This window comes from Rattus norvegicus, chromosome 17 (genome assembly GCF_021556685.1).
Source record: "Rattus norvegicus strain SHRSP/BbbUtx chromosome 17, alternate assembly SHRSP_T2T, whole genome shotgun sequence".
NCBI lineage: Eukaryota > Metazoa > Chordata > Mammalia > Rodentia > Muridae > Rattus > Rattus norvegicus.
Genome location: NC_141550.1, coordinates 74337655 through 74349190, shown reverse-complemented (window position 1 = coordinate 74349190; position 11536 = coordinate 74337655). Strand labels below are relative to the sequence as shown.

The 11536-nt window shown below is 42.5% G+C and overlaps 1 non-coding gene across 1 annotated transcript; it reads right to left on the bottom strand.

Moving 5' to 3' along the window:
• Positions 1-11006: 11006 nt before the first annotated feature.
• LOC120097974 (small nucleolar RNA SNORA68) lies at positions 11007-11137 on the bottom strand. The gene has a single exon (XR_015642055.1). It is a non-coding gene; the product is annotated as a small nucleolar RNA SNORA68 (small nucleolar RNA).
• Positions 11138-11536: the final 399 nt, after the last annotated feature.

Here is an 11536-nt window from a genome sequence, read left to right as displayed (position 1 = left end):
CTTCTTCTTCTTCTTCTTCTTCTTCTTCTTCTTCTTCTTCTTCTTCTCCTTCTTCTTCTCCTTCTTCTTCTTCTTCTTCTTCTTCTTCATCCTCCTCTTCTTGCTTTGACAAAACACTTAAAAAAGGAAGGGGTTATTTTGGCTCATGGTTTGAAAGTTCAGTCAGTCCAGCATGATAGAACAGGCATAGTTCCATGAACATGAATATAAGGCAACTTGTCACAGTTGGTTCACTGTCAGGAATCACAGTGATGAATATTGGTGCTCAACTCAGGTTCTTGATTTTACTCATTCAAGGAAGCCTAGCCTGGGGAATGTTGACCCCACAGTGAACACCAGCCTCCTTACCTCCATTAATGCTATGTAGAAAATCCCTCACAGACATGCCCAGGATTTCAGGTTCCTAGGTAATTCTAGATCCTATTAAGGCTTTTCATAGAGTTCTCACCAGAAAGATGTTCTATAACTGATGGGACTCCTCAGCCCTGGTTCTTTCAGCCTCCATAAATTGAAAAGGAATAAACTTTTACTCTTCATAAATGATTTGGTGTGGCATCATCAAATGGAATACAATTTGGACTTGCCTTGGCTTGAGATGTCTACAGGAAGACAGCTGCCTGATCATGGGAGAAAAGGTCTGAAACTGTGCCAAGAGGCCTGAAACCAGGCAACTCTAGGGTTTCTGCCTTCTGCTCCGTCCTCTAACCCACCTCAGAGAGCAAGAGGTTGTTCTGTTTGCTCCCTACTACTATCTCATTTTCAAGTTGTCTTGTTTAAAGGGCTCATAAAGAAAATAACCCATGACTTATCAAGACTAATTTTTACTTTAACACTCTGAGTTTGTTGAATTTGACCACTGGCCTACTGGAAAAGCATTTCATAGTTTCACCTAGATACTTGTATGATGTGGGAAACTCAGTCCTGAAGCACATTTTCCCCCCAATTCACATGCCCTCTATATCTCCTGTCATGACCTTGGATAACTCCACTAGCCCGCTCCATGATTCCATACCAGCCTTCCTCTCCCCATTCCACCCACCTCTAGAGATCACTCCAAATTTAAATGAAGTATAAGATAGTCAAGTGCCAGCTCCCTAAGCCTTCCATAATGTTCCTTGTCTCCAGGTATCCTGTATATTTTCTCATGGGAGCTGAGTCTATGGTGATAATCAGTCTCTGGTCTCAAAGGATTTTTTCCTTTATTTTTTTCCTTACTTTCTCTTCCTTTAATATAGTTATTTTTACACACACAAATGTATTCATCCAAATTCCAAATTTCTTAATTCCCCTGTAAATACTCTCCTTTACCTTTTCCCCCTGCTCTGCTCTAGCTACCTAAAATTATTGTTTAACAAATTCTACTCAAGAATTACTCATTCTGAGTGTGTCTGCACGAAACTTCCCCAGTCAGTCACTGCTAGTATGCAATCTGTAATCTCTTTTTATTTGAAACCTCTCCCTCTAATCTGAATCTAATCCCCCTCTAATCTATAACTGGGAAAGGTTATATTCTACACCACCTTTGCCTGAGTGGTTTTCCAGAATACCCTACTCTTGCTTCCTGCATTAGTAATAATTCATTTGTGCATGCGAATGGCAGTTTGCTATTTATTGCCAAGGGATCCTATGCTAAGCGTGGATTTTTGTTGTGGTTGTTGTTCTTCAGAAACTCCTTTAGAGGTGTTTATTTTATGCATTTACTTACCCATTTGATTTCTCTGCTGCACTCTGAACAGCTTTCAAGAAGCAACAAATTCAAATACATACATGAACACAAACAAAAGCCAAATATTAAAATACCCCAGCAATACAAGATGAATCAATAAGGTGGCCATGCAAGAAATGGTCTGGAAATTGATAGAGTGGAATTCTGGTTTTCTCCTCGGAGAGAGGAGGGAATCTCCGTTTGGGTAGATTGAAGGATGCAGAGCCTAAGAAACCCACCTAGCCATGATCACAGGCAAAACCATTTCAGAGCAGCAGAGGTGAACTCAGGACAAAAACTACTAACTCATTGTTTGTGTCGCTGTAGCTTTTCAGGCTGGTTCCCCTCAGCAGTGACTCAGGTACCTCTTTTCCTGCCATCTTCAACCCATGATCTCCATGGGAACTCACAGCGCTCATCCCTTCTGTCACTGCTCCACTGGCCAGAGGGCTCCATGAGGCCCAACTCAACCACTAGGGAGTTGAGTATTTTTGTTTCTCTGGCAACCAGGGAGGAACAGTATTCAGACTCAGGCCAGAAACATGAAAGTCTGCTATAGACTCAGCATTTTGGAGGTTTCTTCTCAAGGAACAATAGTGTGTAAAATATTATGCAGGATTAAGAGCAGAGCTGTAAAATGCTTAAACCCAGGAGAGGTATATGTCCACTTAGGATCTGTACAAAACCAGCAATTAGCTTTCAACTAAATGGATCTTCAAAGTTGCAGAGGAGACAGCCTCAAGTGTCTTCCCTCAGATGTCAGCTACTTTGCTTTTTGAGACAAGGTCTCTCTCTCTCTCTCTCTCTCTGGCCACCCAACAATTACATTGGACTGGCTGGATGAACTTCAGAGCCGTCCATCTCTACCCCCTTCCCCAATGCTGGGATTACTAGGATACACTATCACAGCTGGCTTTTAAAAATGTGCGTTCTGGAGCACACACTCAAATCTTTGTGAGTACCAATTAAGCACTTTGCCAACTGAGCTATCTGACCAGCGTTTTTTCTTAAGGAGAAGCCCCACATATTCTGAAAGTCTGGGCCTCACAAATCTGGACCCTCGTTACTGGTCACTGGAGAGCATCTCTAAGCTGTGTCTCATGTGCTGCCCCGTCTCCTGCGGGCTTGTCTCTACCACACACTTTTCTGTCTCCTTTGACGATTCTATAACCAACTCTGCAGACAAGAAGATTGCTATTTCCCCAGGTGGCTCCATGTTGTTCCTCCCTTCCTCTTTTCCTTCCCACACTTCAAACTTGTGTGTTCATCTCCTCAAGGCCTTGAGCCTCTGTCCTTTCCTCTAACGCTGGCCAACTTAGTATTCCTGGCAGAATTCAGGTGCATCCTGTGGCTGAGCTCTTCCAACTCCTTGATAAAGATTTTTAATAAACTCAGTCCTCACAGTCACTCCTGGGACATTCTGCTAAACGCCTCCTTGAAGTTAATCTGTGGCCATTTAGTCACTGGTTCCATTACTTTTAGTTTATGGGTTTGGAGCCAGTTTTCAATCTGCATCAGAGTTTTCCTACCCCAGCCAATTTGAATGAGCTTTGCAAGTAAAATTTCATGGGACTTTTTTTTTTTTAATCACGTCTTTGCTAAAGTCCAAATAGATAACATCTGCTGTGTTCTTCTTACTCATTCATGCAGTGGATTGTATATTTGTGTGTGTGTGTGTGTGTGTGTGTGTGTGTGTGTGTGTCTGTGTGTCTGTGTGTCTGTGTGTCTGTGCATGTGAAAATGTGTATAGTTTGGGCGTATGACTGTGTGTATGTGTCAGAGTATGTATACATATGTAAGAGTATGTAAACACACACAAGTGCATGCATGCACATTGCATGTGTGCTCATGGTTCTTTTCAAGAAGCAAGCTGTTAAATTTTCCTGGTGCAGTTGGTCCTTAACAAATCTATGCCACTTTGGTCCTGGATTGCATTATCCTCTGGTTTGGTTCTCATTAATTTTCACGGGTGAGCATTCTTCTTCTCTCCTAATATTTGTCTTGTACCATAAGCAACTATGTTCGCTGACAGCACAGCGGAGCATATAGCCCCGTATTTCACAGACTTGCCTCAGCCCTGATTCTAGAGCTTCAGGGGTTTGTGATCTTCTCCCAGCTGCTTCTAATCAAAGCTAATTCCTTCTCATAGCAGCTCCCCCTCCTTCCCATTCTGAGTGTGGACACCAATCTTCCTATTAAGTGAGATGACTCAGGGTGCTTGGGAAGCAGAATCTCATTTCCTCCCCGTTTCCCAGTTCTAGCTGCTGGCCTCCCTATGGTCAATTTACCTGTTCTAAATGCACCTCAGACTCCTCCACCCTTCAAGCGTGATTATTTTGCTGAGTAGGACTGCTTCCCTACCTGCTCCCTAAGCTTTAGAAGAAGCGTGTGAAATGGAGCACACCCAGGGTGTGGTTCTTGTGCTGGGCTCAGGAGCTGCTCTAAGTGAAGGTTCATGCTGGCCCAGGGGTTCCCTGCAGGGTAGGGCTGAGGGAACAGAGACAGCCTGGGAAGCCAAAGTGAATACTAGAAGGGAATGTGAGCAATGAGGGAAAAGCCTGAGAGATGGGGGCTGCATGAAGGTGAACGTGGACTGGTTGATGCAGTGGAGAAGTGAAGGGTTTGCTGGGAACATTCAGTCATGGTGCTAAATTATTTCCCTGAAGAGTGAATCTTAAAAGACCAGAATGTTGTGAATGCAGAATGCAGGAAAGCTTTCTCTCACTTCCTCCTGGATTCTGGGTTCTACTTACTGAGAGAAGCCCATGATCACTCAGGGAGACAAAAGGGAGTCTGGGAGCTCAGAAAAGACACTCCCATGCCCACCTCCTGCATAGCCTTCCAGAAAGGACAGAGGAAGGGAAGGACTGCAGAAACACTTTGCTTCTGGTTCTTCCACACTGGTTTAATTGACAAACAATTATTTTCATACACTATATTCTACTCATTCCCCTCCTCCAATTCCTCCAAGATCCTCTCCACTCCATATCCACCCAACTCTGTGATATTCCTCCCTCTTTCTTTATAAAAAGCAAAAGACAAAACACACAGGAAAACAAGGAACTCAGAGATAGCCCTTTCTGATGGTTTGTCATTAGAATTTCACCGCACGTCCCTAGTTAAGTGGTAAAGTGAGGATCGTGAAATTTCTATGTGAGAGTCCAATAACACTAGAGACATTGCAATTTTCTTTTGTGCTTGAAATTCTTCAGTTATTCAGAGCCTTCAAATCCACTTATTTGATGCATTTTTATCAAGTTGAGAGAATTTACCAGACATTGAACTAAGCTTCAAGAAAAGCCTCTCTAGTTTACTCTCTGCTTTGAATTCCGTTCTCCATTAATCATGGTCTACTGTTTCCACAGTCCAGTCTTACCACCATCACGTTCTGTTGCAAAGGTTAAAAGTAACTCGGACCAAGGAAAGGAAAATGTGGCCTAGCCAGTCATCAGACCAGAAAAATGGACACCGATAAAGCTAACTGCAAAGGCTCCCAAGGCCAGTATTTCTCCTTGGGCGTAACCTAACTCTAATGTGTCTAATGAGCCTCTCAGAGGCTTAACTAGCAACAGTTAGTCACTGTGGTAAACTTCTTCCCCTGCCAAGTGAACATAGAGGCATTAAAGGATTTGAAGAGGGAAAAGGGAGTTGTCTGATCCTGTAAGTGGAACACTTCTTGCTTTCAATTCATCCTGGACTCTGCGTCTTGGGGGACACCCCCACAAGTACTCAGTGACAAAAGGCAGAGCGAGAGCTCAAAGCACATGCTTCCAGACTCACTCCCTGCATTTCCCTCCAGGTCAGACACGGAGACTCACTAGAATGAAGGGCTCCCTGAACCTTTTGTATTTGACACCTCTGTTAAAGAATAAAGTCTACGCCTTTGCCTGGAAGCTTTGGCCACGTTTTGACACAAATAAGCTTCCCTGTAGAGCTCAGCTGCAGAGTTTAGGGTTATAGGTTCTCCTACATATAATTGGCTGTTCCTATGGAAACAAGACCTTGAGTCTATATTCAGTCCAGACCAGATATTGACCCCATTATAAAACTCCACTTGGCTGTGAATATTTCAAGGCACTGCTTTATCCAGATCTTACCTAATTCTGTCCTTCTCCAGAGTGCTAGGGTACCACTGAATTTTCCTTGCTTTTTTAGACACCCATTAGTTAGGATACCACATCCCTCATTGCTTTGGATCCATAAACTCAAATGTATCGGGGTATTGATGTTCTCCTGGTGGTACTAGAATGCTGGGTGCTACAGAGTGGATTTCCCAAGATTGACAGAAGGGCCACAGGTTTCTTCCCTGTACTCAATTAGACATGGTTCTGCACTTATTCTCTTCAAAACATTGTAAAAGATGGACTTTTACCTTGTTAGGGCTGCTCAAGCATAAACCAGGATAGTTTTGACAAGACAACATCTTGGCAAGTGACCCCATTGCTCAAAAACTACCATAGAACAAAATGTTCTGCTATGACATGCTAAAAATAAGTAGCTGGACAGATAAAATTATTTCACTCTAGTTGTGTACCAGAGAACATATCAGAGTGCAGACTGGAGGACTCAGATATCCACATTTCAGAATAGAAATACCTCCAGACTAGTACATTCCTTCAAAGGCTAATTCAAGTGGGAAATAGCTATATGAGTTTTCACACCAATAAATGAATATTATGCTTTAACACCTATCATTTGGGTCATCTTAAGAATAAATGTGGTATATAGATTGGCTGTGAAACTATAGTCACAACTAAAGTATCCAATTGGTGGGGTCAAAGTCCAAGGATCCAGGCTGAAGACATTTCTTATCAGGACACCTCATTGGCAAGCCTTTTCCAAAATTATTCCATAACTTTCTCTAGATGTTCTCCTTAGAGTTGGGAGCCTTAAAACCTTCCTGAGTCACTAAACTGATATTTAAAGATGTGTTGGCCTGCACACAAAACCAACTTCCACAGAGATCATTTTGCAAAGTATTAATGTGTCCCCCTCCCCATTTCTGCCTGATAAAATATGGCTGGTGACACTTGTCTTGAAGTGTTACTTGAAGGATGGATGAAAGGGTTTGGTGTACAGAAGACTGTTTTGTTTTTTGTTTTTTGTTTTTAAACACTCCTTCATTTGTATAAGAAAGATGAGGAATTGGGGACAAAGCTGAAATAGAGTGTACTGAAGACCAGGGGGTTTACTCCAGAGCTAATGGGTCAATCCTTCCGATACAGTGGGTCAAAGCTTCTATTTGCATTGGCTTTTCTTCCTGCATTATTAAATCTGTCTGACTTCAGAGGGCAACTCTAAGCCCTTGCTCTGTGGTGAGTTTAAGCTCTAGGGAGAGAGACAGTGGCAGCTTCCCTTCCCCCCTGGAATTGTACCACAGCCTCAAAAATGTGTCTCCCCATTCATTCACTGGAGAAGCCTTCCTGGAGAGTAGAGTCAAACGGAGGAGGCTTTACACACATTTGAGAATAACAATATGTGCGGGCCAATTAAGAGAAGGTTGGTTCTAAGATGCTTAAATCGTATTTAATTTCCCTTTAAGGGATACAGTAACCTTGTCCTAAGCCTAGAATGATAATGCTTTCCCCACTATTGGTCTTGAAGGTAAGAATCAAAGATCCACTGCCGGTGAATGAGGAAGTAGAAATTCAAAATACATGAACACCTTCCTATGAGAAAAGACCTCCACGGACTATCTGATTAAAAAGCCAACCCTCAGGGGAAATAAAAACACACAGAAGTTACCGGGAGGTTTAAAAAAAAAAAGTAGGGAGAGAACAATACATTTCTGGCGTTCAGCTCTGGATTTCTTACGGCCATCTGGGGAGAGGGGGATTAGCCATCAAACAGAGATTTTAAAAAATAACCGGATTCCTTGAGGACATCTTAAGATGTGACTTGCAATTCAGAAAAGTGGGCATGTTTGACCTTATTCCTTATCTATCCCAGGGGATAAAAGTGAAGTAAACATCTAAACAGCAAATCAGAGATGGACCACGGTGGTCGCGGCACCCTCCACTCCTTCCTGCAATTTTGACAGCTAGAGCATCCCAGAGGCTAGCAAGCCAGGCAGGGCCCTGCAGAAGACAAAACCCCAGCCTCCGGTCCCCCGCTCCCCTCTGGTAATAATATCTGCTTTCCACAGGAAGCTTCTTCAGGCCGGGCTCAAGCATTTGCCTGTAACTCTCTGACTTTTTCTTTTTCTCTTAGCATCGCCGCTGTCTTTGTTTTGGGGAAGGGAGAAAGGCTACATCTGTGGCACATGAACCTTGCACGGAAGGGCACCTAAGCTTTGAATAAGCAACGGCGCATGCAAATGCATGCGGCCTCCATCGATCCAAGCATCCGTTTCTTTCTCCAAATACCTCAGAAAAGCAATGCCAGCCTGTGTTTCGTTATGAAGATAGTCCCAATATTTTTAACCATTAAGAATGAGATAACTCTTTAATGAGTGCAGTAGTGTTTTTTAAGCTACCGCAAACATCATGGGAGTATAAACAATCTATTAAATGCACAGGGGAAGGAAGAAGGGGGGAAAAATAGCAGTATTTTTAACTCTTTCACGCTTCGCTGTGGTTTCCATGGAAACCGATGAAGCCGAGCCGTTCTTTCACATTGCATAATACTGTCTGATGGTTAGTTACTCCTGAATAAGCGTGTTTATTCAGTAGTGTTCCAGCCACGTAATCAACCTTATCTGCCGTGATTAGATTAAACAGGGACCAGAGTCCTGAAACCGTTTATTACACTGGGATTTTCTCCTGTTTCTCATCTAGAAAATGGCAGGCTGTGTTTGCCGAAGAAGAAGGGGAAGCGAGTCTAGTGCTGCCCAGACATGCTGGTTGTGGAGTTGAAGCATTTAGATGAAGGGAATAGGAAGTCCAAGGCGAGAGCAGGGTATTTGGACTCAACTGCAAGCATTTTGGCCCTCTGCATCCTTTTAGCACGAATGGGAGACAGCTCGGATTCTCAATGGGCCTATGAACATGACTAAAGCAGTCAGGACAAAAGATATCTGCTATGAAAATCCATGTTCTGGTTAAGACCAACACAATCACTGTTGATCGAAAAATTGCTTGGAGAACATGACGGGCCATAACTCCTCTTGCTTATCTGGCTGCTTTCTTTTTCATTACTTCAGGAGACTGTCTCTTGAGTCCAAACATATCTCCTTTCTCATACACAACTTTCAAAAACACATTCCTGGCTCCCCTACATTACAGAGGGATGACAATAAGAAATTGTGGTGTGAGGATGAATGTCAGAATGATGACTTGACACATTTTATACAGCTTAGCTGGCCTGGTGAGCGAACTCATTCCAAAGTTTGAATGGTTACCTTTTTTTTTCAGGACCCCCTGGATGTTTCATTCATTGTTTTCACCTACCTACGAACACGAAGTTTCGCTGTTTTTCAGTGAATTAAAATAATACTCCGCAGGACTAATTCTTAGAGACAGGGCTCGTTACAGTATGGAAATACTTGGCTGATTCGTGCATGACCAGCATGATCTAGAGGAAATTCATTTTCCTTCTTCTCCCTCTCCTTCCTCTTTCCTCTTCCTTTCAACAACAATTAGTGATTTAAATAGATGTTGAAAGGGTCTCTTGGGAAATCAATGAAATCCAAAGACTAGCTTTTTAAAGCTCACTCAGCTAAATATTTCTGTAGCCATATAACCAACTCAACCAATTTTTTGCCTTTTATATTCTTATGGAAAACACAGCGATAGTGTATATGGTTAATTTACAAAGATGGTAGATAAACTAGAATTCCACTAAGAGCTCTCAAAATCCTCTAACTACAAGCATTGAATCTCACCTCTTTTTGGAGGGGCGGAGTACAAAAGGCTAGGACGTGCTGCTAGTTACAAAAGTAAGACCTGTGTTCTAGCTCCTTTCCTGTAGCTGTTCAGTCTTTCTTGCTCCATAAGCCCAACAGTTTCTCAGGACAGAGTCCCAACCTCCTTTTTTATATAGTCTTCGCATAGAGAAAAGCAGGAAATTGACTTTCCCTAGATTTCTAGAGACTCCATTTCTCCGCCCTCTTTTCTCTTTCCCCTTCTGCTAGCATAGGCTAGTTTAGCACACCTTCTTTCTGTTATATTCTTCTCCTTCCTTCCTTGCCTCCTGGACACCATGCCTTGCAATCTGACTCATTCCTTAGAAGGGTTAACTCTGCTGAGATTCCAAGTCCCAAACTAGTTCCCACTGCCTGTACCCTTGTCACCTCCACGCAACCTAAGGGAACTATTTTTCTTCCTTCTGTAGGGATAGCTAGTTTCCATGATTCAGCCCTGCTACTCATAAAAGATATTGTAGTTAACTGTTGGCAAATCTCCCTTCGTTTACTGGTCAATATTTATAGCCTCCCTATCCTGTCAAGCTACGGAAAGTCCACAGAGACGAACAAGGACAATAAGATCCAGTCTCTAGAATTTCCCTTCCTCCGGCTTGAACTTCAATCTTTATATCCTCAGAGCATAGCAAAATTTCTGACTCACAGTTCACACTTACTTTGTCAGTTTGCTTCTTCAAACCTCCAGTTTTATTACATGGAGGGAGTTAGTTACACTTTTTTGAAAATAAAAATGTTATAAATTAGCAGAAATATAATACATAGCAATTCATGCATGCTGGTACTAGATGGAAATTAACAGTGTCACATTTTAGGTATGTGCAGATTACATATTAATACAAATCGCCCTCTAAAAATAGGATCATGGTCTGGTAAGTTGTCGCAGGCAGAAAAGTGATTGCTACACAAGGCCCAGAACTTGATTTCTGATCTCCAGTATCCATGTAAAGAGTAAAGTTTAACCCAAGTACTGGGAAGGAAAAGATGTGGATCCCATGAACCTGCTGGCCAGCCAGCTTAGCCTAATCAATGGATTTTAGGCTCAGTGAGAGACCTGGTCTCAAAATTTAAGGTGGAGAGTATCTTTAAAAAAATAAGCAATATTGACCTCCTCCTCTGTCTTTCAACATGGACAAACACAACACACACACACACACACACACACACACACACACACACACACACGACATTGAGTTTTATTTTCAGATGATCAGCATTCTGAATGACTCCATCTCATACTGGAGGAAGTTTGTCAACCAGGAGACACCCATATACCAAAGACTGGAACAATCTTGGCCTTGGATTTAGTTTTATATTTTTCTTAGAATTAGACCAATAGTGAAGTCTAGCTGATTTCCTTCATCTGGAAGCAGGTGCAGAAGAGGATGCAGGGACTTGATTACCTAAAGACCAGAAACCCCAAGCCACCCATGGTGCTCTTAGGACTATGCAACCTCCCAGTCTACTCTGGGGGGGGCACCACACAGCCCCCCAAGGTGACAAAGCCCCTTTGTTGTGCACACCACTGTTAAATTACCTGCTACAGGCAGCAGAGTTCTTGGACTGGGTGTGGGGAGCTCACACATTTTAAGAATGAAAAGTTGCCAACCTTTGAGTATGCCTCACAGCCAATAAGCTCCTTCTGTAGTAATGAATTACAGTTCCTATAGCTACTGACGGCCTATCCTGGGCATGATTAATTTATCATTTATACACTAAAGATCTTAAACAACCTATCATCTGACTGTGTCTACTGGGCTATTAAAAGGATATTATCCTAGGAAGGCAACCATGGGATAATATGTTGCTTTAAATTAAGAGAGAAGTGTGTCGTGATCCTCTCTTGATACTGGAAAAGCATTTGATAAAACTTAGACCTACTCATGACAAACATAGCCAGTGTCCTCACTGGAGAGACAAATCCTGACAAGAGAAACTTATGTAAGGAAGAAAGTTTATTTTGGCTCAAACTC